This window comes from Chelonia mydas, chromosome 2 (genome assembly GCF_015237465.2).
Source record: "Chelonia mydas isolate rCheMyd1 chromosome 2, rCheMyd1.pri.v2, whole genome shotgun sequence".
Classification (NCBI taxonomy): Eukaryota; Metazoa; Chordata; order Testudines; family Cheloniidae; genus Chelonia; species Chelonia mydas.
Window position 1 is genome coordinate 158,038,396 of NC_057850.1, and position 27,908 is coordinate 158,066,303.

Below are 27,908 nucleotides of genomic sequence, written 5' to 3' on the forward strand. Positions count from 1 at the left end.
GGAGGGCACGTGCGCCCACGTGCGCTTGCAAAAGAAAAAAGTCAGTGCGGGCTGGCTGCTGCTGCAGGCCCCAAAGGTGGTGAAAGGGGGCAGCAGGCCAAGCAAGCAGCGGAATCCTAGAAGCAGGAGCTTGAGGCAGATGGTGAGTGTCCACTGGGGGTGGTGGAGGGGGCAGCGCCGACGGTGGTGGTGGTGGCGGGGGTTGGGGGGAGGGACACACTGATGGACTAGGGGGCAGGCTCCACGCCACACCCCCTGTGTCCCCACAAACACAGTCAAAACCCCCACCACAAGAGCACAGTCCAAAAGTTACTCAGCTTTTCTGGCCCCCTCCACAGTGGTCTACAGAGTCCTTGTGCGCTCCCCCAGCAGCAGATAGCCTCGTCCCCTCCTCCTTCAGGGTCCGGCAGCTCTCAGGCAGCAGCAGCAGCAGCTCCAGGCAGCAGCCCAGTGGCCAGGCAGGCAGAGAGGACCCCTCACAGGTGGTGTTGATGGTGGTGGTGGTCTTCACAGCAGCGGTAGCGGCAATGGCTAGTGTAGGGGTCCCTCACTTCCCCCCTCTGGGGAGCAGGCCAGCAGCCCCCCCCAAGGGGCTGTAGTTGGAACAGAAGGTACAGCACCCAAGGGTGGGGGGGTCCAGCAGCTGGCTAGCAACCAGGTAGGGGAGATGGCATGCAGCCCGGCGAGCAGCTGGAGCAGGGGCAGTAGCAGCAGCAGCAAGGGCCCACGGTCCAGCAACAGGAGTAGCAGTCTCCCTCCTCCCTCCAGACCAGTTGGGTTCAGCAGAGGAGTCAGAGGCAGATCTCCTGGCCACTGGCTGAAGAGTTTTCTGTTCCCTGAGTGACCAGAGCAGGGGCTGTACTAGAGCAATCAAGATTCTGCTAGAACCAATTAAGACAGGCATGCTAATTAAGACACCTGGAGCCAATTAAGAACATACTAGAATCAATTATGGCAGGCAGACTAATCAGGACACCTGGTTAAAAAGGACCTCCCATCCGTTAGGGGAGAGGGTGCAAGGAGCGAGAAGGCATGCTGCTGGAGAACTGAGGAGTACAAGCATGATCAGGTTTTAGGAGGAAGATTCTGTAGTGAGGATAAAGAAGGTGTTGGGAGGAGGCCATGGGGAAGTAGCCCAGGGAAATGCAGTTGTTACAAGAGACACTGTAGACAGTTGTAATCCACAGGGCCCTGGGCTGGAACCTGGAGTAGAGGTTGGGTCTGGGTTCCCCTCATCCTTCTCAACTCCCTATTTGAGACAAGAGGAGGTGACCTGGATTGTGGGTCCTACCAGAGGGGAAGGTCCCTGGCCTATTCCCTGACTGAGATTGCAGGGATTGTTCTCTTCCCTTTCCCCATGCTGGCCAGTGATGAGGTTAGCTGAGTTGATGGTAGGTCTGAGCCACTAGCAAAAGTGGCCAAACTGAGGGCTGCTGTGACTCTCTGAGGCAAGTGAATCTGTCAATTAGTGCAGGACCCACCAAGGCAGAGGAGGAACTTTGTCACACTTCCTTAAAACAAACAGTAATTGTGAAGAGAGGGAGCTGAAGGCCTAATTTGAAACACATTTTGTTGTAGTTTAATCTTTGCATGAATGGTTATGCATCTAATCAATACCCCTCATAGTCATGAGGGGTAAAATTTGATGTGGGACAAGAATATTGAAGGAAAAAAAAAAAAGAAAAATCTCTTCTTTGATTTTGGTTTAACTTCTGGACTATGTTTAGTTCCAAATTTTCAAAAGTGGGTCTGCTGAACTTTCTCTATTCCATCATATCGAAAGTAAAATTTTAAGGTGGAAAAAAAATCTGGCTTTGCATTAACTTATAAAAATGATTGTTGAGGCAACAGGGTTGCATGCACATTGAGTATTATTTTGTCTACTTAAAATGCTGTAGGTGTACAAATAATTGTTTAGTAACTTAATATGGCATTAGGAATAAGCCTTTGTTGTAGGGAATATTGCTATAAATCATAGGCATGGCATGAGTGTGAAGTGAAAGCTGGGGGTACAACATTCGCCAAATGTCAGGTCAAAGGGTGGGGGATTAGGTTCCTGATGCAATACCCTACATTTCCAACACCTGGGAAGTCAGCATTCTGTTGGATGTCAACGAATTTGGAAAGTATCCACACATATTGGTAGATCTTCAGCTGGTCTGAATCAGTGTAGCTCCACTGAAGCCAATAGAACTGTCATAAATATAAAGGGAAGGGTAAACCCCTTTAAAATCCCTCCTGGCTAGAGGAAAACTCCTCTCACCTGTAAAGGGTTAAGAAGCTAAAGGTAACCTTGCTGGCACCTGACCAAAATGACCAATGAGGAGACAAGATACTTTCAAAAGCTGGGAGGAGGGAGAAAAACAAAGGGTCTATGTCTGTCTGTATGCTGCTTTTGCCGGGGACAGAACAGGAATGGAGTCTTAGAACTTTTAGTAAGTAATTTAGCTAGGTATGTGTTAGATTATGATTTCTTTAAATGGCTGAGAAAAGAGCTGTGCTGAATAGAATGACTATTCCTGTTTGTTTGTCTTTTTTGTAACTTAAGGTTTTGCCTAGAGGGATTCTCTATGTTTTGAATCTAATTACCCTGTAAGGGATCTACCATCCTGATTTTACAGAGGTGATTCCTTTACTTCTATTAAGTCTTTTTCATTGTTCTAAGATCCAAGGGTTTGGGTCTGTGGTCACCTATGCAAATTGGTGAGGATTTTTACCAAACCTTCCTCAGGAAGTGGGGTGCAAGGGTTGGGAGGATTTTAGGGGGAAAGACATGTCCAAACTATGTTTCCCAGTAAACCCAGTTAAAGTTTGGTGGTGGTAGTGGAAATTCCAAGGGCAAAGGGTAAAATTAATTTGTACCTTGGGGAAGTTTTAACCTAAGCTGGTAAAAGTAAGCTTAGGAGGTTTTCATGCAGGTCCCCACATCTGTACCCTAGAGTTCAGAGTGGGGAAGGAACCTTGACAAGAACTAATTCTATTTACACCAGCTGAGGATAGGGCTCATCATCTTTAAGGCACCTGAGTTATGCACAATCAAAAGCTCTTTTGCTTTGGGGATTAACTAAGTGTATTCCTTTACTATGTGTGCCCTATCACATTTAGAATTGTCAGTTAGTTCATCGGGTAATAAATTAAAACACTTTGTTAGTGTTCTGCATATGAATAGGGGCCCATGAAATAGCTCATTATAAATACCTGATACTAGAGGCTTAAATCATTATCATATAAACTGCCTCATTTTTAACATATTAAAATGAAACATATTTGCTTAGATAAAGTACTTCATATAAACTGAACCAGAAGGAATTTCAGAATAGGACATAGGGGAATAATATTGTATCTCTAAATGCCCTTCCTATTTATGAGTGTACTTCGAACCGAGTCTATCAAAATGATCAATATCAAGACCTTTACCCAATAAGAGCAAAATAATTAAGTAAAATTAAAATTATAACTTTCTAAAATGTTAATGGCACTTTTTAGTCAATACAAACTTTTTTGCAAACCATAAAAGTTAATATTTAAAAACAAATAGGCAGGGGTAAGCACAGCAGCATAAGGGTTGCTGTTATTGAATGTACTTGATTTCATAAGTGGAAAATAAAACTCTTTGATTTCAGTAGAAGCCAGATCTAGCCCTAAAGGAATATTAGTAACTGGGTATTCATCATACAAGCTCCTGAGCATCCTCAAATCAATGGGAGTTGAGGGCATGGGAGGTGCTCAGCTACTGTCAGTGTGCATGTTATTGGTCAGGGGAAATTAAGGTCACACAGCAACTCACAGGATGAGGACTAGAATGCTGAATATTTCAGCAGTTTAACAAAGAAAGGATTTGCAAGGAAAGTGGAAAAGCCCTGTCACTGTAGTGGTAGTGTGATGGGGCTTAATTCCCACCTGCAAGGCTAGTAAATACACTCAATGAGTCATGCTTTGCACCTGGGGAGGTGAGTAGTTAATTGGCTCCTGGCCAGAGCTAAACCATAATAAGTAGATTGAAGGAGCTGTCTTAATGGAGAGATTGCAGAGGAGACAGGTGTCTCTCTGACAGAGCTATGGCCTAATAGGAGGATCAAAGGAGAAGCATGCTACTGGGGCGGGGCAGGGTAGGGTTCTACAGGGAAAGCTCTGAGTGGGTTTGTGAGTAGAGAGGGAAGCATTCAGTAGTTCCCTTGTCAGAATAATTATTCAGGTTCATTTGTATTTGTTTGTGATACCCCCAAAATGGTTTAAACTTTGTTGGCTAAGGGTGGAGCCACAGAAGGCCTGGTGCCAGAGGCAGATAGCCAGTAGCAGGCACTGGAGCTGAGGCTACTAGCAATATTATACCCAGACGTAAAGCCATGTCCCAAGGGGGAGTATGCCCTGCCACTGGCACCAATATTGCACCCTGATCCAGCAAAGTAGTCTGAGCATGATCTCAAGCCCAATCTAAGGCTTTGGATCAGGCCCTATATGAAGAAGAGGGGACTACTTGTGTGCTCAAAGTTAAGCATCTGCTTAAGTGCTTTGCTGGGTCAGGGTCTTCCCCTTTTAGGGAAAACTGCAGTAAAACAACTATTTATCAGTCTTCTGTTATTTTCTTTACTTCTATGCTGTGGACATTTTGTCTTTGCAATTCTAGTGATTCCTGTCCCCATTTCTCCTTTGTGCAGACCCCAAATCCTTTAGAATGCCCTCCATAGTGTCTGGAGGAAGGGGAAGTGCTACCCATGGAAGGGGCAGTAATGGGGAGGTCTGCACAAAGTTGGTTCTCTCCATGTACTAATCTAGCAGGTCAGGTAGGGAATGATTCAAACCACCATAACTAATCTGTATTCTGTTATAGGTACTGTGCCTCAAGACCTCAGCTCCTCAAAACCTATTAATATAGTGGCTTTCTTGCACAACCTTTTTCTGGGGTGGTTTTGTCTGAGTTTGTTTTAAGCTTGAGTTTTTGACTGAGTAAAACTGTCAGAAGTGGCTTGGGTACCTAAACCCCACTTTCAAAAGCTATTTAAGTCCTTAAAAATTCAGATAGGTGCCGAGTGGGATTTCTAGGGTGCCTAAACTGGTTAGAGGTCTAACTCACAATGACAGCCAGAGGATCTCAATTGCCAAAGAGATTTTGAAAACCCATTGCATGCCTATCTTTGAGTACCTAAATACCACTGGAATCTGTCCTTTGGAATTTAGGATACTAAGTTCTATTTACTTTCAATGAGATTTAGGCTCTTTAAGGACTGCACCACCTTTGAAAATGGGACTCTGGCTTCTAAGTCACTTAGGCACCTGATAAAATTTTACCATATTTCTCCAAATTATGCTGCCTTTCATAAAGTTTCTTTTCTACTGTGACGACTTAATATATTCTGTCCTTAAGCAGAAGTTCAGTATTTCCTTACATCTGGCTACTGATAGGCTCTCCATAAATGTGTTTCTCTTGAAAATGGGGTCCAGTCTTGCATACCTGACTCAGGCAGAATTCCACTTAGTTATCAGTGGTAGTTCTGCATGGATATGAAAAAGATTAAGGCCAGAAGGACTGGGCCTGTGGTCAATTTTTAACCCATTTGCACATCAATGAAATCAGATTTCTCTTTTGGGGAGATCGAGGGGAAGAACTCTAATTGACGTTAGTGAGCACTGAAATGTGCCCTGTGTGCACTACTGGGGGCTTGTGCATCTTCTCAAAAGACCCCAGCCACCTATGTATTACATCGTTAATGGATGATGCAGCTGGCATGTTCCTTGTACGCTTCCTCTTGGTGTAGCGTGATTCTCCAGGCCAATGTCAAAAGGGTTCTCAAACTGTGGGTTGGGACCCCAAAGTGGGTCACAATCCCATTTTAATAGGGTTGCCAGGGCTGGTGTTACACTTGCTGGGGCCTGGGTCTCAAGCCCTACTACAAAGGGCCCAAACCCTACGGCTTCAGCCCTAGGTGGTAGGGCTCAGGTTACAGGCCCCTGTCTGGGGCTTAGTCCCTTGGGCTTCAGCTTTGGCTCCCCCACCTGGGACAGTGGGGATCAGGCTTTCTTTCACCTGCCCACCCAGGGCGGTGGGGCTCCCCCCCGTCCCCCGGGTCATTTAGTAGTTTTTGTTGTCAGAAGGGGGTCGTGGTGCAACAAAGTTTGAGAACCCCTGTGTTTTTTAGTCTTTTCTGATTAAAGACATAGAGGAACTAAAACTTGAATTCAAGAGTAATCACTCAGAAGCAGCATTCTTGCTTTGCAATAAATGTAATGATTTTGCAAATATTTTTGTCTCCTATTAAATACTATCATTCAAGTTTAATCATATCCACATAAGAGATTGGAAGTAGATAAATAACAGATTTGGGGGCTTTAACTTTTTAAAAAAAATTGTGTATCAAACTTTCATTTTGTTCGACTCAATTTTGACTCTTTTTTGTTCTCTAACAATTCAGCTGTTTTTGTATTATATTATGTATTCATTTTAATGACATTCTCACATAAAGCATCCACTAATACAAAGAGACAGCTATTATTCTTATTTGCCTCAGTCAGGAGCACTTATCAAATATTAATAATAGATTTTTGCATCTGGAATAAGGAGTCATTAGACAGAAATAAATGTATCAAAGAGACACATATGCAATGCTAATTGACAACTGTGTACACAAAGAGCTGTCATTTATTTTATTACAGTCAAACATAACCTTTGAAAATGTCAGCTCTGTGTTCTGTTGACCAGCATTTTAATTTAGACACCTTTTTTAAAAAAGGTGATTATCATTTTATTCCCCTCTAACACTTTGTTCATTCACATTAGATACCATTGCATATTTCATGATTCTTTTGAACGTAACAATGAAATTATGATTATTTTATGGGGGAGATGATGGAAAAACAAAATGGAAAAATTACCCCTTTAAATTGCTTCTGTAGAGCTTGTATGGTGGATAAGGTCACAGAACACAGTATTTGTACAATTTATATGCAAAGTCCAAAATTGTTTCCTTACTGTCTAGCTTAATTTTGAAGATATTGAATTACTCTATAAACAAAGGTGTAGTAAACATGGATGAAAAGAGTGACAACGAGAGTTGTTTGAGAACTGTTTATTAGTGTTGTGAAAGGCTGAGACAGGGAAAGTGATGGACGTGGCTCAGGTTCACTCAGAACTCTGTGAAATTCAGTGGTATTGGCCTCTGGGTGCTATCCCAGAGTGCTCCAATGTGACCATCTGGACAGCACTTTCAACTCGATGCACTAGCCAGGTACACAGGAAAAGCACCGGGAACTTTTTTGAATTTCATTTCCTGTTTGGTCAGCATGGCGAGCTCAGCAGAACAGGTGACCATGCAGTCCCAGAATTGCAAATGAGCTCCAGCATGGAGTGCACAGGAGACACTGGATCTGATTGCTGTACGGGGAGAAGAATCTGTGCAGGCAGAACTCCGATCCAGCAGAAGAAATGCTGATATATATGCCAAAATCACACAGCACATGGTGGACAGAGGCTACACCAGGGACACAGCAGTGCCTTGTAAAAATTAAGGAGCTCAGGCAAGCCTACCAAAAAACAAAGGAGGCAAATGGTCACTCTGGGTCAGAGCCCCATACATGCTGCTTCTATGATCAGCTGCATGCCATTCTGGGGGGGGGGGACCCTGCCAATACCCCAACACTCTGTGGACACCTGCAAGGTGGCAGCCTCACACAACATGGATGAGGATTTTGTGGAGGAGGAGACTGCACAGCAGGCAAGCAGAAAATCTGTTCTCCCAGGCAGCCAGGACCTTTTCCTCCCCTTGGAGCCAATACCCTCCCAGGGCATATTGTTCCTGGACCTTGAAGGTGGAGAAGGCACCTCCGGTGAGTGCACATTTGTAACTACAGTACAGAGTTTAAAAGCAGCAGTGTTTAATGTTTGATTTGCCCTGAAGAATTGGGATGCATTCACAGCCAGTACAGCTGCTAGAAAAGTCTATTAACGTGTCTGGGGATGGAGTGGGAATCCTCCAGGGACATCTCCATTAAGCTCTCCTGGAGGTACTCTGAAAGCCTTTGCAGAAGGTTTCTGCAGAGGGCAGCCTTATTTTGTCCTCCATGGTAGGACGCTTTCCAGACCATTTGCTACTGGCTTGGTGTGGTAATCATGCAGTCCTTCCGCACTGATAGGGCAGAGCTGAATGCATGGAGGCATCTGGTGGCAGAGGCCAGGAAAGCATACAGTGAGCATGATCAGAACATACAGGAGGCAATGCTGAGACTAATGGGGGAGCAAGCTGACATGATCAGGCATCTAGTGGAGCTGCAGGAAAGGCAACTAGAGTACAGACCCCGCTGCATCCATTGTGTAACCGCCTGCCCTCCTCACCAAGTCCCATAACCTCCTCCCCCAGATGCCCAAGAACATGGGGCATTAGGGAGGCTCTGGGCACCCTGCCACTCAACTCCACGGGATGGCCCAAGCAACAGAAGGCTGTTCAAACAGCTTTGACTTGTAGTGTGGCTACAATAAGCAATGTGCCTTTGTCCTTCCCTCTTCCCTCACCCCATCCCATCCCGTTATCAAACCCTTTGTACACACGGGCTACCTTTTTACTAGTCAGCGTTGTCAGTGATCTCAAGGTATGTTTTTTTAATAAATAATGAATGGATTCAGAACAATGGGGACTTTGACCACAGCTGGCACAGGAAATAAAGTGGGGAAGGGGATTGGCTTACGTGGAAGTACATTTACCAAAGGGGGCGGCTTTACATCAAGGAAAAACGCACACAACTGTCACACTGTTGCCTGGTCAGTCATGAAACTGTTTTTCAAAGCCTCTCTGATGTGCAGCGCATCTTGGTGTGCTCTTCTAATTGCCCTGGTGTCTGGCTGTTCAAAATTGGCCGCAAGGCGATCTGCCTTAACTTCCTACCCTGCCATAAACTTAGTCTCACAGATATTGTGGAGCACGCAGCAAGCAGCAATAACAATGGGAATATTGCTTTCACTGAGGTCTAACATACTCAAACAGCACCAGCGAGCTTTTAAAAGTTCAAAGGCACATTCTACCACCATCTGCACTTGCTCAGCCTATAGTTGAACTGCTCCTTACTGCTGTCCAGGCTGCCTGTGTACAGCTTCATGAGCCATGAGAGCAAGGGGTAGGCTGGGTCCCTAAGGATAACTATTTGCATTTCAACATCCCCAATGGTAACTTTCTGGTCTGGGAAGAAAGTCCCTTCTTGCAGCTTTTCAAACAGCCCAGAGTTCCAAAAGATGAGAGCGTCATGCACCTTTCCCAACCATCCCACATTGATGTTGGTGAAACATCCCTTGTGAGCCACCAGTGCTTGCAACACCATGGAGAAGTACCCCTTGCATTTTATGTACTCTTTGGCAAGGTGATCCAGTGCCAAGATAGGTATATGCATTCTGCCTATCGCACCACCAAAGTTAGGGAACCCCATTGCAGCAAAGCCATCCAGTATGACCTGCACATTTCCCAGAGTCACTACCCTTCTTAGCAGAAGGGTATTGATTGCCCTGGCTACTTGGATCACAGCAACCCCCACAGTAGATTTGCCCACTCCGAATTGATTCCCGACTGACCGATAGCAGTCAGGCATTGAAAGCTTCCACAGGGCTATTGCCACTCACTTCTCAACTGTCAGGGCAGGTCTCATCTTGGTATTCCTGTGCTTCAGGATGGAGGAAAGCAAATCACAAAGTTCCATGAAAGTGGCTGTCAAGGTTCCTCCCCCACTCTGAACTCTAGGGTACAGATGTGGGGACCTGCATGAAAAACCTCCTAAGCTTATCTTTACCAGCTTAGGTCAAAACTTCCCCAAGGTACAAAATATTCCACCCTTTGTCCTTGGATTGGCCGCTACCACCACCAAACGAATACTGGTTACTGGGGAAGAGCTGTTTGGACACATCTTTCCCCCCAAAATACTTCCCACAACCTTGCACCGCACTTCCTGGACAAGGTTTGGTAAAAAGCCTCACCAATTTGCCTAGGTGACCACAGACCCAAACCCTTGGATCTGAGAACAATGAAAAAGCATTCAGTTTTCTTACAAAAAGACTTTTAATAGAAATAGAAGTAAATAGAAATAAAAAAAAAGATCCCCCCTGTAAAGTCAGGATGGTAGATACCTTACAGGGTAATTAGATTCAAAACATAGAGAATCCCTCTAGGCAAAAAACCTTAAGTTACAAAAAAGACACACAGACAGAAATAGTTATTCTATTCAGCACAATTCTTTTCTCAGCCATTTAAAGAAATCATAATCTAACGCATACCTAGCTAGATTACTTACTAAAAGTTCTAAGGCTTCATTCCTGGTCTATCTCCGGCAAAGACAAAATATAGACAGACACATACCCTTTGTTTCTCTCCCTCCTCCCAGCTTTTGAAAGTATCTTGTCTCCTCATTGGTCATTTTGGTCAGGTGCCAGCGAGGTTACCTTTAGCTTCTTAACCCTTTACAGGTGAGAGGAGATTTCCTCTGGCCAGGAGGGATTTTAAAGGGGTTTACCCTTCCCTTTATATTTATGACAGTGGCCTTACATGTGCGAAAGTTTCGCAGCCGCTGGGAATCATCCCATACCCACAACACTATGCAGTCCCACCAGTCTGTGCTAGTTTGCCAGGCCCAGAATCAGCATTCCACTGTATCAACATGTCCCAGTGCTGCCATGATATCCCAATTGCCACATCCCATGCTTTCAGAAACATCTGTGTCCATGTCCGCCTCACAATCTTCCTTGTGCTGGCGGCTCCTAGCTAGGCTCTGCAGATACTGCAGGATAATGCACGAGGTGTTTACAATGCTCACAAAAGCAGTGTGCAGTTGAGTAGGCTCCATGCTTGCCGTGCTATGGCAGCTGCATGGATAACCCAGGAAAAAAGGCGTGAAATGATTGTTTGCCATTGCTTTTGCGGGTGCGGGGGAGCTGACAACATGTACCCAAAACCGTGACAATGTGTTTGCCCCATCAGGCATTGGGAGCTTAACCCAGAATTCCAATGGGCAGTGGGGACTGTGGGAGAGCTACCTAGAGTGCACCACTCCGTGAGTCGATGCTAGTCACAGTATTGAGGATGGACTCTAATACGCTTAGTGGGGACGTGCACGATCGACTGTATAAAGTTGCTTACTAAAGATCTATAAAATTGACCTAATTGCCAAAATCTTGTGGACCTTTCCTTAGCTCAAATAAGAAATTCAGAACCAGATTCTTAACTGCTCCACTCAGAGGGAATGGCCCTGATCTTGAGCTACCTGATCCTGGCACAAGCTAGAAAGGCAAGGGAGCAGATCTAACTCATGTCACTGGAGGATCTGCATAGCTTCGCTCTGACCCCAGCATGCCAAATATGCCAGAGGGGAGGATGCTGCAGGCACAGAAGGTGGTTATGCTAGCAGAGAGTTCCCTTACTCATAAGGTAATCCTCCACTAGCCATCTCCGGCTACTTTTATGTAGTGCAGTCTGGACACAGCTTATGAGACAGGCTGGTCCTCAGTTTTGAGGAAATATTGAGAAACACTTCATACATTGTATTACTCATTCAGCCAAAAAAAAAAAAAAAAAGAGCCCTGTCTAACTGCCATTGACTTCAATTGGTATTTAATTGATCTCCACAGAATTAGCAAGGAGGTTGTTTCTGCATACATTGCATGTGCAGAAGAGAGTTTTGGGTGTTCAACTGATGCGGAAAAGGGCCTAAATGTCATCAGAACTGGTGCCTTCTGGAACTTCAGTGGCAGAGTTATGTTGAGGTAACTTCTCTCTGGCTTTTATTAAAGTTGGTGGCTTCACGTTAAAAGCCTAATTCAAAGCTCATTGAGGTAATTTGAATGGACTTTGCATCAGGCTCTTAGTCAAAACTTGGGCCCAATTTTAAGCAAACAATTGCTTTCACTTTGGAAAAAAAGGTGTAAATTTATATTTTATAGGTTTCATTGCATCTATTTTTGAATAAAATGACATTTAGTGTAAAATTACACAGTGTGTAATAGAAAGTTTCAGAGAGAAAAAAATAAATATCAATCATTTGACTTCTGTATAATAGCATTTACTAACTTTTTTCAAGTTTAGGCAATTAAACCAAACAGTTGTACAATAACTGCTAGTTCTTTTTCTCATTATGGCTTTTTTTGGCTGTTGTTTGAAATAGCAAGAATCGGTTTATGACCTTCCAGTTGGTTGCACTATCAATTTTTATGTTCTTACTGCAAACACCACAGTGTAATTTTTTTTTTCAACATAATAAAGTTTCTAATGACTGGTAGGTAATAAAATGATTGTCGTCTGTGCCTACTGCACATTGATACACATTCAGCCAGTCAGTGAGTTAAAAGGGAGGATTTTCAAAATTTTTCATTTAAAATTTCTATTTTCTGAGCAGCTCTACTATTGTTTATTAGTGGGGGGCTTGAGAATGCAGGAGTTATCCCTTACAATAACTGGAACTAGACTGTAGAACTCACTCTTGGAAGAAGAATGACCACAGACCACTCCCTGTTCAAAAAAAAAAAAAAAAAGCTTTCCATTTAGTTCTGGTCTTAGTTTTCTCTCTCTTTTTTTTTTTTTTTTTCCCAGACACCCACACAAACAAAAATAAAACATCCTATGGGCTACACCAGCAATTTCTCCTAGAGGCTAGGTAAGATGAAAGAGAGAAAATACACTAATATTCTATTTTAAAATACTTCGGAAGTTGTTCAGTTACTGTGGAGATGAAGTCCATATAATTACTTAGCTAGACAGATGGACAGAAAGCCAACGTTTGAATAGATGGCAGGTGTGAAAAATAACACTAACTTTACTGTTGCTTTTAATTTTTTAAAATGTACGTATTGCACATTTAGCATTGGCCAGGAATAAACCACCTTGTCTGTATTAGATATGCTCTTTCAATTTTACTTTGAAATAGTTCAGAAAATGAATATATTCAAATAGCATATTCCAATTGTATTTTAAAGTAAATACCTTCCCTAGCAATTTAATTTCTCTGAACCATTTCAACTGAAAATTCTTTGCTAAATATTATACTGTGAACTACTCTTACACATATATAATGCCAGAGTCTATCCTGTGTACTGACATCACCAGATAACACAAGATGTAAACTGGGCAGAATTTTGTTCATAGAATTTTTTTGGGGAGGGTTGTCAGTAAATTACTCTGTTGGCGCTTGCGAAAATGAGGGAGCAATAGAACGACTGGAACAGTACATGGTACTGTGTAAGCCACTGATCCTGCAAAGACTTAAACATACCCACATTGCTCGTAAGTGGTTCAAAGTTAAGGATAAGTGCTCACAGAAATAAGGCTTGAGCTTACAGGCACAGCCCTGCCAATGCTCCTCAGGCTTTGATCTGCCAAGTCTCTTGCTATTCCAGTCATAGGCCTATTCTAATAGACTGGGACTATGAAGAGATCATGAAACTAATTTTATTTTTGACCTTTAAAGCATGACTTAAGTGCAGGTTTCCAGAGGTGAAAGGCTACTGCATTAATCCACTGCAACTCTCAGACTGCTACATTTCCTTGTTTTATAGGTCAAAAGTTCTGTGTTATATGAAGTGCTACTGGCATATAGGGCAGATTCCATACTCTCAATGCAGGAAGAATTCCCACTGAAAACAAAGGGAGATTTTCTTGCGAAGGAATACAGACTTTGGGCTTATATTTTACATGGATCTGGACAAATAATTCACACAAAAATGAATGCAGTGAATTTTGCATCTTTTTCTATCAACAAATAGTAAAACTGTGGTTGTATATTTGAAATTATTCATGGATTTCACTAGTGAGTAATTCTTGATCTGCAGCTTGTTGGTGAATACTGACAATTATGTTTGCTGAGTTGGTTAGTCACAAAACTCATATGGCATTGTTGCTTTTCCTTGATTAGTTAGCTCTGAAAATCATTCAACACAGCATGAATTGTAAATATTACAATCAAATATTAATTTGTAAATTCATGTTGTGATGGCTAATTACATTGCTCCCTACTCACTCAGGAGTGTGGATGAGGGCTTTAGCTGGGCAGGAAGGAGGACACTTGTGTAGACTTTTCCGCTGAAGAGGGCGGAGATAGTTACTTGGTGAGTGGCTACCCATTGTTTGTCCTCCCCTATGGGGGTTAGGCTTTGAGGAGGATATGTACCAGCTTAGTTGTAGCTGGGTTGTTTTGTGGGAATGTTCAAAACCCTTTTGGGTTAAGTTAATTGGCTGAGAAACAATATGGCTTGTTTTAAAAACTAATTTTTAGTGTCAGGCCTTCCTTCCTTGTGTGTCCAAGTCAAAAATCATACGATGTCTATTTTCCCCTGTTTCTTAATTATATGACAAGTTGCAAGTAATTCTGGTGTAGGTGCCGTGTACCTAAAATGAGATGTCATTTCATTTTCTGTGTACTCTACTCTTAAGGTAGACATTTCCATGCTGCCCAGCCAGCTGCCATGTTGTGTTTCAGTTTCAAATACACAATGTTACAGAAAAGTATACTATGTTAACTCTGTGTTCTTTGTTCTTCTTACTCTGAAATCAGTCAGCTAGACTGAAAAGACATATTTTGCTATTTGTGTGAGGAAAAATGAATTGTAATTAACCAAAACAGGACGAATTGTCCAATGATATATACAATCTTATATATACAATCTTGTCTAAATTACTGCCTCTATGGAAATCTGGTATACTGTTAGTTTAGTCCTTTAATCCTTTGTTTTTGATGTATGCAACCATAATATTTAATATATTCTGGGGGGAAAAAATTCAGTCCCGAACTAGCCTTCTGTAACTTTCTAATATCCATTAATATTTTCCGAGCAGGATTGTGAACAGAACACGGGGTGCTATGTAAGACTGATTAGACAGACCACAGTGCAATTTCAGTGTGATTTCATTTTATTTATACTTTAAAAAAAAAAAAAAAAAAAGTTTTATTCTCTTTCATAAGACTTACTTTTATAGCTATTATTTGAAAACCTGAACTTTATTCAGGCATAGAGTGGCACAGTATAGCCAATAGCTACGATAGAAAATAACCAAACTGCAAAGTTTGAACATGGAACTGAAAAATTGCCAAAATTCAGGTTTAGAGGTGTTCATAAAATGGATTTTTTTCCTTCACAGGAAACATCGACCTTTTTGGAGTTATTTTCAGTTCTCAATTGCCACAAAAAGCTGAAGGATCAAAAATTTCCACACAATGGACAATTCCAGAAAGTTTCTAACCAGAAATGTCCAAGTGGAACTGTCAAGGTTCCTTCCCCACTCTGAACTCTAGGATACAGATGTAGGGACCTGCATGAAAGACCCCCCCCCCCAAGCTTATTCTTACCAGCTTAGGTTAAAATTTCCCCCTAGGCTCAGATTTCCTTCTTGCCTTGGGAACCAGCTTAGGTTAAAAACCTGGTACGCTGCCACCACCAAGCGGTTTTTAAACAAAGAACAGGGAAAGAGCCCACTTGAAGATGTCTTTCCCCCAAAATATCCCCCCTAGCCCCACACCCCTTTCCTGGGGAAGGCTTGATGATGATATCCTCACCAATTGGTACAGGTGAACAAAGACCCAAACCCTTGCATCTTAAGAACAATGAAAAATCAATCAGGTTCTTAGAAGAAGAATTTTATTTAAAGAAAAGGTAAAAGAATCACCTTTCTAAAATCAGGATGGTAAATACTTTACAGGGTAATCAGATTCAAAACATAGAGAATCCCTCTAGGCAAAACCTTAAATTACAAAAAGACACATAAACAGGAATACACATTCCCTCCATCACAGCGAACTTCACAAGCCAAAAAAAGAAAACCTAACTAGATTACTTACTAACTTTAAAGGAGTTGGAGGGCTTGCATCCTCGATCTGTTCCCAGCAAAGGTATCACACAGACAAAAGCCTTTTTCCTCCCCTCCAGATTTGAAAGTATCTTGTCCCCTCATTGGTCATTTTGGGTCAGGTGCCAGCAAGGTTACCTTAGCTTCTTAACCCTTTACAGGTGAAAGGATTTTGCCTCAGGCCAGGAGGGGATTTTATAGCACTGTATACAGAAAGGTGATTACCCTTCCCTTTATATTTATGACAGGAACATTTAGGTATTTTTCATCAAAACAAAGTGATCTGATGCCAAAATGGATATTTCTTTTTGAAATGCCACTCTAAGTGATAAATGTGATTTCATTTTGAAAGATCAATTCAGAATTCTATTTTTCATTTTGATTCTCCAGATTGGAAAACTGGAAAAAAAAGAATTGAAATCAACCTTTTACTGCAGAAAATTGATTGTCAATGAAACTACATTTTCTGATGGGAAATTTTTTTCTTTTTGGAAAAACTTTCAACCAGCTCTTTGCAGGATGTTGACATCCTCAGTAACCTCACTGCAGCATGTGTAGTTCTCTTGCTGAAAATTATACATTACCTTCTATATTTAGAATATAGCAGAAACAAAAAGCTCAGCAAACCAAACATGAAGAGTCTCCATCTACTTCAGTTCTTCACACTCTGCTGCTGCATAATTTCATCCTTATATTTTTTTGCTTCTTCCTCTGCTACCTTTCAGGCAGTTCTTGTTGAGGAGTATATTCCTTTGCACTTTCATTTATTGTAACATCAAATGCTCTACCATGAGCTTTGTTATTCTCCCTGGAGATTGGGAAGAGATGAAACTATTAAAAGCACTCTTTTAAAGTAACTTAGTATATTTTCTGACTGGTCTGATGGCGTTGTATGGTTCATTTTATCTTTGTTCAGCAGAAACAGGAATTTAGGGCCTGTACATTGACTATAATGTGTTTTGGCTCCAGTCCTTAGTTACCACAATAGGTTAGATGTGATCTACTTCCATTAAAAATGTCATTAAACAAATGCATAGTACTTTTACTACTGAAATATAGGAAGTGAGATTAGTGACTAGTACAAGACACTACATTCTAGGACTCCTGGGTTGTCTTCCACGACTCACCAGGTGACCTTGGGCTAGCAACTTAACATGTCTGTGTGCTTTTAAAATCCTCTTAAAATAAGAGGGAGGAGGTGGAAGTAGAGCTCCCCTCCTTTTCTGTCGCTCTTATGTTGTAGCAGCTGTGTTGGTCCCAGGATATGAGAGAGACAAGCAGGGGGAGGTAACATATTTTACTAGACCAACTGCTGGTGTGTGAGAGACAGGCTTTTAACCTACAAAAAGTTCTATTTCAAATCTGGGAAAATACTCGGAGCATTACAGATAAATATAAGATTGAATGGATTGTTTAGCATAAGTGGCTTACACACTTTGTAAGAGACTATTCAAGGTGAAATGGCCATTAACAATGCTACTGTCCTAGGACAAAAAAGGAGGAGTGAGTGTTACAGATGAGTTGTAACAAAATGTAAACCCAGTGTCTTTATTAAGATCGTGATATTTTAGTGTTTAGCACAGATATGACTTTAAGCTCCCAGCCTCATCCTTTAAAGCTGTTAAGGTTTCCTTTGAGGATGAGGACTGAGAGGTCAGACATGGAGTGATCATTTTGTGAAAAGTGTTAGCCCACAGGTGATAGGATGTTTTTGTCTTTTTGCCATTTTTCTTTGAGCTCATCAGAGAGTGTAGTGATTGTCTGGTTTCACCCACATAGTTGTTGTTGGGGGCATTTATTGCACTTGATGACATACACCATAGTTGAGATAGATGTATGTTGGGCCCATAGATCTTAAAAGGTATGTTTGGAAGGGCATGGTTATTGATCATCGTAGCAGTGGAGATGTGTCTGCACGGTGTGCATCTGTTATGGCAGGGTCTGGTATTTAGTTGGTGGGTCCTGGTCTATGGTGAGCTTGCTTCTAATGATGAGGTTGAAGGACAGAAGAGGAGGCTTGAGAGAGATTTCTTTGAGAATATGGTTCCCATCAAGTATGAGTTGTAATTGTTTAATGATAACCTGTATGGGTGCCAATGTGGGGTGGTAGGTGACAACTAGGGGTGTGCATTTGGTGTGGTTTTCTTTCCTGTATTGAAGCAGGTTCTCTTAGGGTATTTTGGTGGCCTATGCCATGGTACAGTCTTCTTCTCTGGTGGAGTGTCTTTGTTCAGCAAAGGGAGTTTTAGAGTGTTGATCCTATGCATCCTGGACTTTATCCTTGGGATATATTCTGTTGTATTTGAGTGCCTGGCTGTAAATAACCTATTTCTTGGTGTTTTAGGGTGGGTATGGGATCTATAGAGGTAGATGTGGTGATCTGTGGATTTCTTGTAGTCTGTCAAGATCCATGGCTGAAGTTGATTGTAGTGTCCGGGAAGAGGATGCTGGTGTGGGAGTGTTCTGCAGAGAGTTTTATGCTAGGTGGTGATCATTCAAGTTGTGGTGCAAATCCATGAGGGAGTATAGGTCATTTGTCCAGAGGATGAAAATTAATCTTGTTAATTGCCTTTTATGAAACATGTTGGATCCTGTGATGAAATGTGCAATAGAAGTTAAAGGATTATTATTTTCATTGTTACTATTTATTTTATTTTTGTATTGACATACACTTATCTCTCATGTACCCTCAGTTGCATATAAATATCCAAGTCACTTATAAAATATTTCAAAGAATGAATGCACTTGTGAAGATTTCCTAATCAACAGATGCTTTTTGACTTATTATTTCTTTATTTTCCCAAAGATGAAGTGATGAAATGAAGGAAAGCTTTTGGAAAAGCAATCAGCTGATAAATCCAAGCACCCAGGTCAGAAGACTTGGTTGGGGAGAAACAATTCTGTTGGGTTTTTGATGTTTGGGCTGCTAGTTACTTTCTCCAACTGTTGTGTGTTAATTGATATTAAACCCCCTACAGTTCTTTTGTAAGTTAACCAAAATCCTTATGATGTGCATCTATAAATTTAGTGCCAGATACCTATTAAAACTGAAAAGATCTTTGTTCTTCAGTTGAACATTAGTGGGTAAAGGGAAATATGATCTTACATAACACATACGTATAACTTGTTACCCTGGTTTTTGCCCTGACCTTACTAATATAGTCCAGATGTCCAGGAAAAGGTCCCTTGATAGTAACAAAAAGTATCTGTTACTACAAAGTATGTTATAATGAACAAGATGGGGTAATACATAAGAGGCTCTTATAGTCATTATGTTCTGTAATTGCTGAGGGATAAGTGGTGGTGCAGACATTGTCTGCGATTTATGAAATAATGACCAATTGAAAGATCTTTTTAATTCATTAGGAAGTGCATGTTGCAACAGGATTTCTTAGTAATATAACTAGGATTAGAAATCCCTTTAGTTTATCAATCATGTAAAGTGAGAGATCATACAAAAATTTCATAAGTCATGAAGTAAAGTGAGATATTGAAAAGAGAATACATGATGGGATCAACTGTGGTAAAGTAATTTTTCCCTCCCTTCAAAGGACTTTCATGGGAGTTGGATCAAGTCTAAAGTTTGGTTCAGGTAAATTTTCTCAAAGCTGGGCTAATGAAACAAATTTTGGTGCATACATACATGTTAGAGTCATAAGCTAACAGAGTTACTATCTGCCATGAAGGAGTCCTCAATCCTGTACAGAAAAGTCAGTTTACAAACTCACAATCAGCTTTGATGTAAACAAGGATGCGTTGTGGGCTTAGTCTTCCATCAATTTCTCCATTTCTCTAACAGAGCTATGCAGGCCCTTATGTTGCTCCCTTCATATTGCACTCCTGGATAAGTCTCGGACAGCACCTGTCCCAAAAAAGCAATTTTTCTTTCCATAATATATAATAATCTTGACTGAAAGGTGGGGCACATGTTGTTGCGATAGTGAATGTGATGCTTAATACTACTATCAAATATAGATGCTCTTGAATTATGATGCAAAGAAGGATGATTTCCTTCTACTGAAGAATTGTGCTCTGATTTTCAGTGGGAGTAGGACATGGGTCCTTTGAAGAAACAGCACCAATTATCTGATACGTGCAATTGCACTGAAGAAGATGCCTCATTAACTGCTGTGGTTACCCAAATTAATAGCTCTTTGCCTTTGACTTATTTTCTGTCCTTTTTCCAATAAGCATAGAATAGAACACCAGGGGCCTAATAAAAGTGACCCTAATTAGCTGGTTTTGAGCCTGTCTTTCAAAGAAAGATTGCCGTTGAGTTCATGGAACAGATCACCAAGATTCTCTCTGGACCAATCTCCATTTCCATATGCTTTGAAGATTTAAATTTGCAAACAGTTCCTCATGTATAGAAATAAGTCTCACCAACAATATGAAGTTTGCATTTGTGCTAAAAAATTAATAAAGTAGTATGTAGAAATGTATTTTCCACCATGCAGTACAGTTCAAGAAAATATGTACAAATCACAAAACAAAAATTCACCTTAGGGCATTCTGTTAATTTGAATAGCCAGGTAATAGCTATTATTTCTGACTACATAGAAGATGGAAATAAAATGAACTTTTTGTACAGTGGTAGGAAACTGCCCAGGAACAAAGTACTCTGAATGCCATTAAAGGCTTCCTTACCCCCAACCATTATAGAAAATGATGTTAGAAATTCATCACAATGAGAAATAAAAGCTACGCTTTTAATACAAACCTTCTCCCACTAAAAATATCCCTAATACTAAAACAAAAAAAAAATAGGATTTGGTTATAGCGTGGCTGTCACACTAGCTGGAGTGGGTCATGACCAAGAGTGCCAACCTCAGGGCAGACACCCTAAACTGGTTGTATGCTCTATAATTAGATTTCACCAACCAGTAACAAATGTGAACTCCTGGTTCACTGTAAGAGTATGACCTTGGAGTCACAGAGACTGGACTGCCCAAGGGGACTATCTTTCTACCCAGGTAATCTAGACTTAGTGATAAATGGTCACACCAAAAATCACAAAATATTCAGGCTGCTCCTAGTCCCAAGAGACCAGTCACTTACCCCGGTTCAATTTGTACTTTATCTCACACCAAAGACCCCAGTAGCTAATCTTGCAGTAAACTAATTAAGGATTTATTAACTAGAAAAGAATGTTGAAGGGCTGTCTGCCACCAAGCAGGAATTGGTTATTCAACATGTTCAACTTCCTGGAGGTCTTGGGCCCTTGAACATCATTGATAAGAATGCTGTGGCTTGGCTTGACCGGATTGCATATGCCAAATAAAATAAATAACTAGGAAAAATAAATGAGTTATTTACAGGTCAAAGCGGGCAATATATATTACAAATGAGTTCAAGCTATGGTTCCAAACAGTGACAGTGATGTAGTAATATGTCAGCATTAAATGTCTTTTTAAGGCTGACCCAGGTTGACTCTGGGGATCTTTGCTTTTTGTTTCTTAGCTTCAGCCCTTGTAAGTGTTCAAACAAAAAAGAAATGAAAAATCTTCATGTCAACTATCTTTTTAATTCCCACCTCCAGAATTCAAGCTGATGGGAGGTGCTTTGTCTCACATAGCACTTTCACGGTTGTAAGAGGGCCATTAAACCAGCCTTTGTGTTTGTGTTGTGATGTTCCACAATGGCCCACTTAGTCTTGATATTCTTCTGGATGAGTAGGGGGAGGTATCACTTTTCCTGCCTTGGAACTGTCCCCCAGTTCTGAGCAGGCAGTTTTACAATTATAAAGCAAAACATACATATTACCTTATAGCTCAGGATACAGACATTACAAGTAAGATAAATGCACGCAGCAACTTACAAGCATTTCAGAGTCTAAACACTAAATGTATTCTTACAAGTTCAACACCTGTCTTGAACAATCTGAACATATAACTCAGCTGCTCTGGTTTCTAGCTATGAATTTGTCAGTGCTCGGTTGGTACCTGTTTGACTAGCATCACAATGGCCGTATCAGAAAACAAAGCAAACAACCAACCCCTCCCACTGATCTTTATGCTCTGTTACCACACAACGTGGGTAAATGGTGGGTGTCTTTTTTTTTTTTTTTTTTTTTTTTTTTATAATCTGGTCCAATGTACTTGAATTTCAGTGTTTAAACAATTTCACAAAGTAAGGACCCAATTCTACAAACCCTTACTCGAGCAGTTTCGTTGAAATCAGTAGGGTTACTGGCTTCTAATAATAATGACATTCTTCAGTCTGATATATAGCTTAGATTTCTCAAGAATTCCTTTTTGAAGGAACCAGTTTTGTCACAATGAGGCAGCTATAAAATGTGTCTAGAAATCATCAGATGTTTGAGGCTTTGTCCAGGACACAATCCTAAATTACAGTATATCAAAGTAAACCTGACAGATCAGAGTATCCTTTTAATAAGTCAATTCCTCTTTGTAATTTCTAAAATTAATCCATCACTGGCATTGTTTTTCAGATCTATAGTACACTGTTGTGCACAGCAGATTAGATGGTCCCTAGTTTACAGTCCAAGCTCTTAGTGGGAGTTTTGTCTGACAGAGCACATCAGGCTCAATCCTCCAAAAGCTTTCTACCAGATATAGTGGTTAGTACTATGAGTTGTCCCAACAGTGTTTCCAGGATCAGATTCTGAGGGTATGTCTGTGCTGGAGGTATAATTTTGTAAATAGCAGCTACACTGCTATTTTTAGCATGCTGGCTTGATCAGCTCTAGTGAGGGTATGTACTGAGTGGGAAATTACATCTCCAGCATAGGCATACCCTTAAGTAAGGATGACAAGATTTAGCACAGTAAGAAGAGATTGCAAGAGGAAAACATATTGGCCTATTTGGAATCTTTTTAGTGACTTCTGTAAAGATCAGCACTTCAGTTTCCATAAATACATTTCTAGGTTACCTTGAGTTGAGTTTCTGCTGATTTTAACTTGATCATTATTTCATTCACATTTGCACAATATTCCACTATTGATTTTCATTGTTCTCTGAGCATTTCAGTCACACACTGCTTTATTGGGCTTACTCTCTAGATACCTTCTAAATTCCTAGGCATCTTCACAACTTGCCCCTCCCTTCTGTTTCTTGATTTTGGTAACTGGCATTGATTTTTGTGGTGGGGAAAACTTCAAATGGAAGATTTCTATTGAATCTTAAAGGTTGTGAATCTTATACATTTGCAGAGACTGTCAGTTTTGAAAAAAATATTTTAATGTTAAGGGCTGAAAAATTAGACCCATGGCTTCCTCTCTCTCTACTCTCCCCTGGGACACTTATGAATTTAATATTTTGATGGCACCTTTAATACATGCTTCCTTGTGAGATATTGTGAATCAGAATGGTAGTTCCCTGTGACATACTGTCTTCCCCCACAAGCCTTAATATTATCAGAAGTTAATATAGAAGCTCAGTCTTAATTTTTGTTAGATTTATTTATTTATAGGGCTGGAAAATCCCATATAAATCAGCCTGCTAGTAACACTATCCTTTGCAGGACTGCTTGCTACATCTTTCTCAATCTCTCTAACATATCAAATCTGTCCTTAAATATCTTTCTTTTAGGACACAGATAATTCCACCTTGTTTGACAAGTGCAACCCTATTTTCTTCTGGAAATTGGAAATGAACCTGAATTTCTGTATTTAACATTGCTAATTGTTTTGCGATACAAAACATTTTGTATGAATACTTTGTAATAAATATTCATTGTATTCACACAGGGCTAGATTTGTGTCCTTTAGACACCGCACTAGGAGACCCTCCCTCTCCACAGCCCAGGGCAGATATGTCTCTTGGAGCTAACTGGATCTATTTAAAAACATATGTTACACAAGGTAAGATCTAATTCCAATTAAAAAAAACATGGGCCAAGCTTATCAACTGACTTCATTAGAATTACACTAGGGATGATTTAGCACAGATCTGCATAACACTGTTGCTGTCAGATTAAACCAAAATACTTTATATGGTGAATTAAGTAAAGGTACCAAAGGCACCTCAGGGCTACATGTTGACTCTGTGGAGTTACTTAGATGTAACTGAAATCAGAATCAGTCTATAGATTTCTAGGAAGCTGGTAAATGTCTTATTATTTTGCTGTCTTACTAGCTGTGTATTAGAAAAGAATATCTGTGGTTTTGAAACTCTGGTATGCACTTTATCTACTCCATAGAGATCTTTCCTATATGTCAGAGAAGTGCTGAATCTAGATGAATGAAAGGGAAACACAGCAGAAGTAATCATTTTGCTTGTTGTGTAGTGAGGAATACTCAGTTAATATTAAGGAGGCTATTCCAAGACAGTTTTAATAACTATAATTTGGAATACAAAGTAAAACTCCTTAGGCATTCAAATTTTTCAATATGTGACTCCTACAGTATTTAACATATGAAATGTTTCTACATCTGTCTGAAAATGAAGTCAGCCCACTTTCATGGTGTTAATCACTTTTATTGCATATATTACTTCACAGAATCCAATTTGTCACATAGAAGCCTGCATTTTACAGTATACAGTAGATACAAACCAGAAAAGAACCCTTATTGGAAGGAGAAATGTATTAATTTCTATCAGTTTTAACTACCATGTAATTATCCTCTATAATACTGTCTGAAAGGTAAAAAATGATAAATGGCTGCAATAAAGAGACATCATACATGCGAAATGAAGGTTCAGCAGAGCTCATTCAACCTCCATTTTACGAGTAGTTTGTTTCCGCCACTCAGTTTTATAGATGAGTTCTTCGCATAATCTAGATGAATGGTTCAAACAACGTATGGTTCAAAGGGATTGAAATGTTTTGGGTTTTTTGTTTTTAAATTTGGACACCAGTCGTAAAATTGTGTGGAGGTTTCTGTCTGTGAAACACTTCACAGACACAAACACTCATTGTTAAGTTTTGTCTCCATATGCTAAAACACTTAACTGTTTGTTTTTTTGCATGAAAAGTAAAATACCACCTTAGTCTCACATAGATTATATTTAGACAGATGTTTTATAAATGTTATGGGCCATTTAAACCAAAAATGCGGGCCTTTTATTCACAAGGAGCTATGCTTGGGGAATTGTTTTTCTTTTTTCTCCACTTTTCCTAGCATTTACAAGAAATTATAATTCATCCACATGGGTTATTTGAGTCATGTATTTGGGAAAAGCAACAGGTATTGTAAAAGGAACAAATTCTTTTACAATAGAATGACTGAGGGGGAAAAAAGAAAAGATCTTAGAAAAGTAAATATCCAGTGCTTAAAGAAATTAACTAAAACTAATTCAAGCTGGAAAAATGTGTTCATTAGGCTGCATAATTTATGCAAAGCTCAGTTATGGCTTTCCTACAAGTCCAGAGTATTTCTATCTTAGGTACTGTCATAAATATAAAGGGAAAGGTAAACACCTTTAAAATCCCTCCTGGCCAGAGGAAAAACCCTTTCACCTGTAAAGGGTTAAGAAGCTAGGATAAACTCACTGGCACCTGACCATAATGACCAATGAGGAGACAAGGTACTTTCAAAAGCTGGGGGGAGGGAGAAACAAAGCCCCTCTCTCTGTCTGTGTGATGCTTTTGCTGGAGACAGAACAGGAATGGGGTCTTAGAACTTAGTAAGTAATCTAGCTAGATATGCGTTCGATTCTGATTCTTTTGAATGGCTGAGAAAATAAGCTGTGCTGAAATGGAATGGATATTCCTGTTTTTGTGTCCTTTTGTAATTTAAGGTTTTGCCTAGAGGGATTCTCTATGTTTTGAATCTAATTACCCTGTAAGGTATTTACCATCCTGATTTTACAGAGGTGATTCTTTTTACTTCTATTAAAATTCTTCTTTTAAGAACCTGAATGCTCTTTCATTGTTCTTAAGATCCAAGGGTTTGGGTCTGTGGTCACCTATGCAAATTGGTGATGATTTTTATCAAACCTTCCCCAGGAAAAGGGGTGTAACATTTGGGAGGATTTGGGGGGGGGGGGGAAGACGTTTCCAAACGGACTCTTTACTAGTAATATACTAATTTAAATGTTTGATGGTGGCAGCAATAAAGTCCAAGGGCAAAAGGTAAAATAGTTTGTACCTTGGGCAAGTTTTAACCTAAGCTGGTAAAAGTAAGCTTAGGAGGTTTTCATGCAGGTCCCCACATCTGTACCCTAGAGTTCAGAGTGGGGAAGGAACCTTGACAGGTACTTATATCACAGTACATCTATAGTATCTGAGTGCCTCACTGTCTTTAATATATTTATCTTCATAATGCCTCTGTGGAGTAGGGAAATGCAACTATCCCCCATTTTTTACAGATGAGGAACATAGACACAGAGAAAATAAGTGACTTGCCCATGGTCACCTAGGAAGTCTGTGGTGGAGCAGGAAACTGCACTCAGGTCTCACAAATTCTAGGTGATTCCCCTATCCACTAGCCCATAAACCCTCATCCGTGGACAGTTGTTCTGCTGTAGATGCTGCCCAGGAGCCAGATTATGATGGCATCACAAGCTACTCCCTAGCTTCCAGTTCCAAAAGGGAAGCAATCGACACCAGCCCTACTCTTGATGCATATTACTTCCTCCTCCATGCTGCCTTAGATGTGTTCACTGGTATGTGTGCAGGTTTGAGGATAGAGACAAGGTTTCGTCCATGCTGCGCTCCTGCCTAACTCCACCACCATTCATCTGTGCAGGAAGCAGAATAAGTTACCCCACAGTAGCTACTCTCTCCTCTTTGCTAATACCTGTGAAAAGAGTAGCCAATGCAGAGGATTAGGTGGTGCCTTTGATTCCTTAACTCCCATGTGTGGATACATAGGGTAACTTAACGGTCTCACTCTCAAAGCATGCAGATTGTCTTCCTCCAATAGGCAACTTTATTACTTTACAAATTGTGGTCTCAATCATGCCTTGAACTGTGAGTGGTAGCTTCAGGGGCATTGTGCCTCCTTGAAATACCTATCCATTGGTACACCTCTTGCTTACTGCTGGCCGGGAGCCATCGCTCTTTCCCTCCCACCCCTCTCCTAGCCAGTCAGTCATGTGATCCTGTTTCAGACAACAGATTGGTAGTCAAAACTCAAACAATTGTATTTCCCAGATGCCTGGTTAATAATGCAAAAGAGGAAGTGCACGTGATCCTATCCCAACCTACTGTGGTGCATAAAGAAAGTCTGGTTTGATTTATAGTTGCATTGGTTTGCATCTAAAAACAGTGGTGTATCTCATGATGAAGCAAAACAAATAGAAAATCTAACTATCTATTAATGTTGCATCAGAGAGCAGGAAGAAGAATTTGGTGGTTAAGAGAATTCTGTGGCATTTTTGTCTTTAGAAACTGTTCATTTAAATCCTGAGGCAAACAAAGGGACTGATCCTTCTATGTTATGCTCATGAATAGTTGGACTCACTGATGCTAATGGACTTACTCATGTGAGTAAGGGTCTGCAGGATTTGATTTACATTTGAGTGGCAAATGAGAAAAAGCATAACGTTTTCTACACAGAAATATCTCCAAGCCCTAATTCTCTGAGGTGCTGAACTCCTGTGAAATGTGGAGTGCCTTCAAATCCTATTGATTTATGCAGGAATTAAGGAAACATGGTATCTTCCAGGATCTAGCCCTCTGTTGGTAGTTCTTGTATTTTCTCTTCAGTAATCTTTCAGTGTGATCTTAATAGTGTGATATTTTTTTTTCCCCCCTCCTGTCCTGTCCTATTCCAGAAAGTACAAAACACTGTCCCATTTGTAGGATAAATCCCCCTTGCCTTCTGAAAGCTAAACATAATTGATTCCAAGGGCAACAATTCTCCAATCAAATTCAGCGGGAGCTACCTCTACCACCCAGTAAATAAAGAAGACCATTTACATCTGTCCTCTGATGCTTTGGATCAGCCAAGCAGTTCCACCTTCATAATTCTCATAGCTGAAGAATTGACCCATTGAAATGTTTGGGACCAATTAGACTGTATCTCAAGCCAGAACTACTGGCACTTTGTGCATTCCCATAAATTGTTTCAGTGTAAGTTTTTCAGTCTGACATTTCCTTTAAATTCAGTACAATTTTGTGACATACTGTACAGACCTGGAGAAGTAAAACTTCTTTGGACTTTGAAATATTGTGTCTGTATGAGATTAACAAAGGTGGTTGTG

The 27,908-nt window shown here is 40.6% G+C and overlaps 1 long non-coding RNA gene across 1 annotated transcript; it reads left to right on the forward strand.

Moving 5' to 3' along the window:
* Nucleotides 1–1,047: 1,047 nt before the first annotated feature.
* Nucleotides 1,048–27,871, forward strand: LOC122464625. The gene is made up of 2 exons (XR_006288823.1): nucleotides 1,048–1,091; nucleotides 27,480–27,871. It is a non-coding gene; the product is annotated as an uncharacterized LOC122464625 (long non-coding RNA).
* Nucleotides 27,872–27,908: the final 37 nt, after the last annotated feature.